Below are 7,880 nucleotides of genomic sequence, written 5' to 3' on the forward strand. Positions count from 1 at the left end.
GTGAGAGCAGATGCCAATATTTAATACGATAAATTAGTATTTCACGGCACGCGAATGAATACAGAAGAAAGCTCTGTCTAGGCTCTGCCCCGGCACGGGTTGTGTCGAGCTATTTATTAGTCTGGCTGTTTGATGAGAGCGAGATTAAATGTAGTTTCAATAAACTCTGTAAATAATCCGTACAAATGTATCGGATATAATAGTCTACTGTTGCGCTGATTCTGGAGCTGAGAACTGATGGCGCGGCTTGATCTTTGGTTGACCAATCGGTGGAAAGGGGCGTTTTATTCCCGCCCATGTAGAGATTGAATATTCAAGTCGTTTATCCATTTTGGTTTTATTGTTTCTCCATTTGGCGGATTAGAACAAAAATAAAAATATGAAAAAAACGACTCGAGATTTGTTCATTTACAAGTATTTACAAGTCTGGGATATGTGGTGCCGTTATCCGTTTTAACAGTCGTCAGAGAAACCCCGAACTACAATTTTATTCGATCCCAAAGGAGTTAGATCGGCGTAATTGTTGGCTTCACTCAGAAAGGACCACACCACTGGCAGCCAAACAGCAACGCACAACATTAATAACAGCTGGGACTGTCATTTACATAACATTATAATGGGAACACTATTGTAACCAAACGTTGTGAATTCTCTGTTGTTGTTGTTTCGGCGTGTTGTTGTGGGAAGAGCGCGTCTACTGGAGTTAAACATTGATTACGTACCTCAGTTCAAGCTTCACTTGTGCATTCGCGTCATTTTGTGCAGATAAAACTCGTAATATTAAATTTATGAAGTATAAGTATCTGATTAATCTCTCTTTTGTTGACGTAAATAACCCACAGAGCTGATGATCATCTATAGCAGGGGCCTCCAAACTCGGTCCTGAAGGGCCACTGTCCTGCAGAGTTTAGCTCAAACTTGCCTCAACACATCTATCTGCAAGTTTCTAGCATGCTTAAAGCTCAGAATCTTCCTGAAGCAGCGTTTTGAAATCGGCCATCACTATACAAGTCGTTATTTTGTTTTTTTGGCGCACCAAAATATTCTCGTGGCCTTTATGATATTAATATTGAACCACTGTACTCACATGAACTGATTTAAACATGTTTTTAGTACATTAATGGATCTTGAGAGACGAAATGTAAGGCAATACATTAATATGATCGGGACTGTCTTCTTATACATGATATTATAAGCGTATATACATGTAACATAACGTTGTGAATTCTTTGGGCCTATTTGCTGTGTTTCGCAGTTACAGGAAGAATGCATCCACAACAGGAGCATTATTGACTACGTTACTCAAGTTCATCTGTGCGGGATTTTGTGCAAATACTAGTAATTTTTATAAACAATTTTTATTCTGTATAAATATCATTTATATAGGACGTGTTACGTTGAGTTAATTAACCTTCAGTTTATGGGTTTTGGTTCTCTTCAGCTTCAGCGTGCGCAGCTCAAAACAGCAATGATTAAGTCACTGAAAATGTTTACTACTGTAAAACTTTCATATTTTTTCAAAAAAAAGAATGCATTATTTTTTAATAACTAGCACTTATATTGTTCTCGTATTATTTTCATAAACACATGGTTTGATTAATAAGGATCACGAACAATAACAGATTTTTTCCTCAAATCATCTCATTTTGATAACATTACTGTTTGAGCTAACGTTACGCGCGCTGAATGAACACCCGTAAACTGAAGCGCTCTGATAGAAGGTCAGTTAACTCAACAGAACACATCCTATACAGGGTAATTCATATATTTATACAACATAAACATAACATTACACTTATATTTGCACAAAATCATGCACGCATGAACCTGAACTAGTGACGTAGTCAGAATAGCTCCTGTTGTGGATGTGTTCTTCCTGTATAACACGCCGAAACACTAGAATTCACAACATTTTAATACAATAGCATATACAATTAAAATGTTATTAATATGACAGCCACAATCGTAGATAATGTTTTGTGTTGCTGAGCGCTCGCGCTGAAGCTAAAGATGATCATCAGATCAACGAAGCGCTGTTAGTTGCCATCTCCGACACAAAGATGGCGGCGGGAATTGCGGAAGTGACGTCTTTGAAACCCATGGATAAATATTCTTTTAATATCTAAAAACCAAAGCAGCACAAACGATTGAGACTATTTTGCCGACGTTTCGCGTTGGGTGGCGGGCCAGCATCACAGGTTCAACACCGCCTGCGGGAAGAAGAGAGAAGAAGAAACTAGGACAAAGACCCACAGCCTCAAGAGCACACACACACACACACACACACACACACACACACACACACACACTGCACAGATGCTGAACCTCACGCCTCATGCAGTGGAGGAAAGACCCAGATGATCCAAAAGTTTGGAACCACTAAGATTTTTCATGTTTTTAAAAGAAGTTTCGTCTGCTCACCAAGGCTACATTTATTTAATTAAAAATACAGTAAAAAACAGTAATATTGTGAAATATTATTACAATTTAAAATAACTGTGTACTATTTAAATATATTTCACAAAGTAATTTATTCCTGTGATCCAAGCTGAATTTTCAGCATGTCTTCAGTGTCACATGATCCTTCAGAAATCATTCTAATATGCTGATCTGCTGCTCAAGAAACATTTAATGTGTACAATTGTACAAAATATTTGTGTACAATATTTTTTTTCAGGATTATTTGATGAATAGAAAGTTCAAAAGAACAGTGTTTATCTGAAATCTAATCTTTTGTAACATTATAAATGTCTTTACTGCCACTTTTGATTGATTTAATGCATCCTTGCTGAATAAAAGTATTCATTTCTTTAATTTATTTTCAAAAAAATAAAAACAAAAATTCTTACTGACCCCAAACTTTTGAACGGTAGTGTATAATGCTACAGAAGCTTTGTATTTCAGATAAATGCTGTTCTTTTGAACTTTCTATTCATCAAGGAATCCTGAAAAAAAAAAAGTACACAACTGTTTTCAACATTGAAAATAATCATAAATGTTTATTGAGCAGCAAATCAGCATATTAGAATGATTTCTGAAGGATCATGTGACACTGAAGACTGGAGTAATGATGCTGAAATTTCAGCTTTGCATCACAGGAATAAATTACTTTGTCAAATATATTTAAATAGTACACAGTTATTTTAAATTGTAATAATATTTCACAATATTACTGTTTTTTACTGTATTTTTAATTAAATAAATGTAGCCTTGGTGAGCAGACGAAACTTCTTTTAAAAACATTAAAAATCTTAGTGGTTCCAAACTTTTGGACTGGACTGTATATATATATATATATATATATATATATATATATATATATATGAGCAATATCACACTCGTAGCCATGCAATATGGCTGTATATCAGCACAGATGCGATTCATCCGTAGGCACGAGGCCGCAGGTAATCACAGAGTGCTGATATACAGCCATATCGCACGGCTACGAGTGTGATATTGCGTTTATACAACAGTTCGACGGCACGAGTGTGTAAATAAATAAGAAATAACAACGGAGCGTATTTAAAACCCTCTTTTGTGCAGCACTACTTCCTTCCGCCACAGATTCAAATCTCAAGCTGACAGTTGGACCAAGCCTCCGTTACTAATTGTAAAACGTCACTTCAGAACTAGTAACGAAGGAACGTAGAGTCGCTTAAAACATGATAAAACACTCTCTTACACCTGTTTACCAACTTTCTTACTTTTTTGTCACCATTTCTCAATTTTTCGTTCTCCTCCATTTTTTCCAGCCTCTTCTGAGTCTCTGTCAAGGTTGTGTCTTGATACTCCTCAACAGTCATTCATTTCTCTGTGGTTTGGGAATCACTGTCCTTTTCCTTTGGGTCTGTCAAGGAACAAGAATCAAGAGATGGAAAGATACGCATTCATTTTCTTAGATATCTGTCTTCTTATCTCAATAAATGTAAACAGATGAACATAAATGTACCCTTTAAGGGGAGAGAGGCAGATCTCAAAGGAGATGTGTTAATACATTATTTTAAGGGTCCACAATTATGCATGTTATGCACACACACACTAGTAATTAATGATTAACTTAACATATAGGCTAGTAAGGGCATATTAACCATTATTTTGCAAACCATATTATTTTTGAGCAGTTAGGTACTTCACCAATTAAATAAACTGAACAATAAAAAGCTAGTAACTACGATTAATTAGTGTTGGTTTTATTTATAAATTGCTAAAAGTGTGTAACAATATTTGCCCCCTGTTGTAAAGTGAAAGATATATTTAGGTTTATTGACCAGAATAAACTATAATTATCACGTTCACACATAGAAAGATAGGCCTTGCAAAACACGACAATTAACTTTTGATTCAGACATTTCCATAAATCATATGAATATCTCAAATTGACACAATCAAATTAAACATTAACAGGCAGTTATTAAAACACACTGACACTCATATATCACTCTTTACCTCATTTCATGACACAATTATCATGTTTACGCGTGTTAGCTTTAGCCCATGTGCTAATCAGTTTAGGCCGCGTGCGCACAGCGCGAGCTGCTCAAAACGGCTCAGAATCAATCACTGTAGAAACTTCGACATGTTATTGACATTATATTCTGATTAATATCTGGAATTTCACTCACTAAAGCAAAGTAGAATCACATCTTTATTCACACAAGGAAGATTATTACTCACAGCGCTGATGCACTCTGGGATCCGCTCCGTCTCTCTCTTCAGGCTGACGCATCGACTTCAAAAGCTCCGCTTTCAGTGCACTCAATCACATCTCCAGTTAGATGAGTGGATTTTCTGGAGAAACTGTCTGCTCTGTGCTGATCTGCTCTGACTCTCTCTCTCTCTCTCTCTCTCTCTCTCTCTCTCTCATCTGCTCACGCTGAAAGCAGCGCCGGCGCGACCAGTGGGCGGGACTTATGAATGCGCCGCTACTATTGGCTCTTAGGGGTGTCTCTCACTGCAGCACGATCAGTGATTGGATGAATCTCTTTTACTTCTATAATTTTCTTTCTTTTTCTTAACTTTTTTTCTCTTTTTTGAGTCTTTTGGCTCAGTGTTACCATAATTGTTACAGCCACACCAGTTCATTTGTGTGCGTGTTTAAACTTGTATCTTGATGTTTTTTTCCTGCATAGTGGCTGAATTCTTGATTTTCTTGATATTTAGCATTTGCGAAAACTTGCTCAGTTTTATAGTCACACTAGTGTGGGGTGGATGTGTCTGTTTTGCTCTTGATATTTTAGATATTGCTGTGCACTTTTTTCTGCACAGTGGTTGATTTGTAGTTTGTACCACCAAAAGATTCTCAGAGTTTTCGTATTTCCTATTAATTTCCTATGGGGCCATTTTTAACCTCAAAGGAGCCAAGTGTGACTTTTTCTCCTGACCCTTTAACATATCTGAATCATGTCCATGATTTTTGTGTTCACAGAGCTAATGCAAGTAAAGTCACCAAGTGTCATCCCATGTTAAAACGTTAACCTAATGAATTAGTTTTGTAATTAAAATGTTAATTTTGTAATTAATATATGTGCTTGTGTGTAGTTTATATGCGTTTCATCTAAGATTGAAAGTCTATGATTCTACTTTATATGATTGTGACTGACAGGCGTAAAGCTCCACTTAGGACAAGATAAGAGCGAGGGCATGAGTGAAGTACAGCCTTATACTGATGCACTATGTTTTATACACATCTTATGAGATATGGTGGACATTCATAGGCCTATTAAATTTGCATTATTTTCCAGTTTTTACATCATGATAATCTATAAGACTTTAGTTATATGTGGGACATATATGACATATAGGATTGAAAATACATAAATATTATGCAATTTGTATATGCGTTTTTTGCAGCATATACGTCCCTTATAATATTCTGTTGGAACATATAAGAATCACAGATGTTTTTAACAAAACTTTTCCATATAGGTTTTTGCTAAAAAAGAAAAAGAAAAAAGAAGCTATATTATCTGCCATTTTGGGGTAAAAAAAAAAAAATTCTTAATCTGTATTGTACAAAGCACTGTATAAATAAAGATGACATGAACACCTTTTCTTTGCAGTTTAAATGTTTTATTATTCATACCACAATAGTAAATAAGTCTTTATAGACATTTTAAAATCGTCTATTCCTATTAAATGGACAGCAATATATTAATCATGTCTGGCAACTTGAAACGAACTTGAAAAATAAAAAGTTTTATTGGGGTCAACAAAAGTCAAACATTTATGTACACTAATTACATAAAACAATACTTTCACTACATAAAAACTAGCTAGATCAATGCATCTATTTCCATTTGATCAACAGAAAAACATCAGGCTTGAAAGATTTCTTATCCTGTGGCTCCCTCTAGTGGGCACAGCTTTTATCTCTTATTTGCAATGCCTAACAGGTTAGAATTTGCAGTTAGCATCATAAATTCATTCGAGATCCAATCCAAGACACTGTCTACACTGGGGAGAAATTTTTTTTTTTCTATTTTTGTTTTGTTTCCAGTCCAAATATCTATAAATTCTTAAATCAAGATGCATTTACTAGATAAGTAAAATGGCATAAGATGTTACTTGTTTTCTGTGATGGGAAAATCAAAATTAAGTGAGTTTTTGCTTGAAACAAGTAAAATGATCTGCCACTTGGGGTAAGAAAAATAATCTTAATTCAAACGGAAACAAGATTTTTTTCTTTTTTCTTTTTTTACCCCATTGGCACACAATTCTGCTTTAAGAAAAAACTCACTCAATTTTGATGATTTTCTAGTCAATGCATCTAGCGCCTAGGTGGCCGTTTAAAGCTTGGGCATCGCTCTGACACGAAAATTTGACAAAGTCCAAGATGGAATCAAACTTCCACCCCCTCCGAGGCTCTGGGGCAAGCCGGGGAAGGCTCACCATCCCGGGCCACGGTCAGATTCGTCCGCGATCTGGTGGTTTGTCGGTAGCACAGAATCATATAGGAAATTTTATTTTATTTATTTATTTATTTAACAGGGACATTGCACAATACATACATTGTACAGACCAGAGATAGCTACAAGCTAATTTTCATCTGTGGTCCCTGGGCAGAAGCAAAGTAACAGCAGGTTCACAGTGCATTTAAATCACATAATCACCTATATACAAAATTTAAAAATCAGACAAACAACACATCCAACATTAACAAAGCCCCATCCCCAAATCAAATCCACACAGTCCAAATACATTACATTTGATACATTAGAGATTCTTCAACAAGTCTGCGCTAATGACAACACACCTGATTATCCTTCAACCATTTCTTTACATTAAATTTGAAATTATTCAAAGTATTGCACTCTCTGACAGTTAAAGGTAAAGAGTTCCACATTCCTGCAGCTTTGACCGAGAAGCAGCTCTGTCCAAATTTGGTTGATCTAAAATTGACATAACAGTCTCCTCTGGTGGACCGAAAGCCCTCATCACATGATTTCACAAACACTTTAAGAGGTGGTGGTGCCAGGTCATGTCGAATCTTATACACTAAACTGACATTAGCCAGGAGAATAAAATGATCAAGTGTTAACAATTTATATTTCTTAACAATGTTACAATAATGATAGGATACCGGTTTCTGATCTAATATTTTGAGTGCCTGCTTGTACAAACTTTGAAGTGGTTGTAAAGCTGTGCTGTTTGATTGAGCCCAAATTGTTATACAGTAAGTAAAATGGGAAAAGATCATAGAATGCATAAAAAGCTTGGCTGCATCCGTACTCATTTGATGACGAGTAAATCTGAACTGAGCTAAACTAAACTTAACAGTTTTAACAATTTTTGAAATGTGCTTTTTAAGTGTACTATCCAGAACAACACCTAAATATTTAACAGAATCTACTTCTTGCAACTTTTCTCCATTAATAATGATA

The 7,880-nt window shown here is 35.6% G+C and overlaps 1 long non-coding RNA gene across 1 annotated transcript; it reads right to left on the reverse strand.

Annotated features, from left to right (window-relative positions):
* Window positions 1-2,100: 2,100 nt before the first annotated feature.
* LOC125247662 lies at window positions 2,101-5,530 on the reverse strand. The gene is made up of 3 exons (XR_007180133.1): window positions 4,675-5,530; window positions 3,705-3,847; window positions 2,101-2,210 (listed from the first exon to the last, which is right to left on the reverse strand). It is a non-coding gene; the product is annotated as an uncharacterized LOC125247662 (long non-coding RNA).
* Window positions 5,531-7,880: the final 2,350 nt, after the last annotated feature.

This window comes from Megalobrama amblycephala, linkage group LG15 (genome assembly GCF_018812025.1).
Source record: "Megalobrama amblycephala isolate DHTTF-2021 linkage group LG15, ASM1881202v1, whole genome shotgun sequence".
Lineage (NCBI taxonomy): Eukaryota > Metazoa > Chordata > Actinopteri > Cypriniformes > Xenocyprididae > Megalobrama > Megalobrama amblycephala.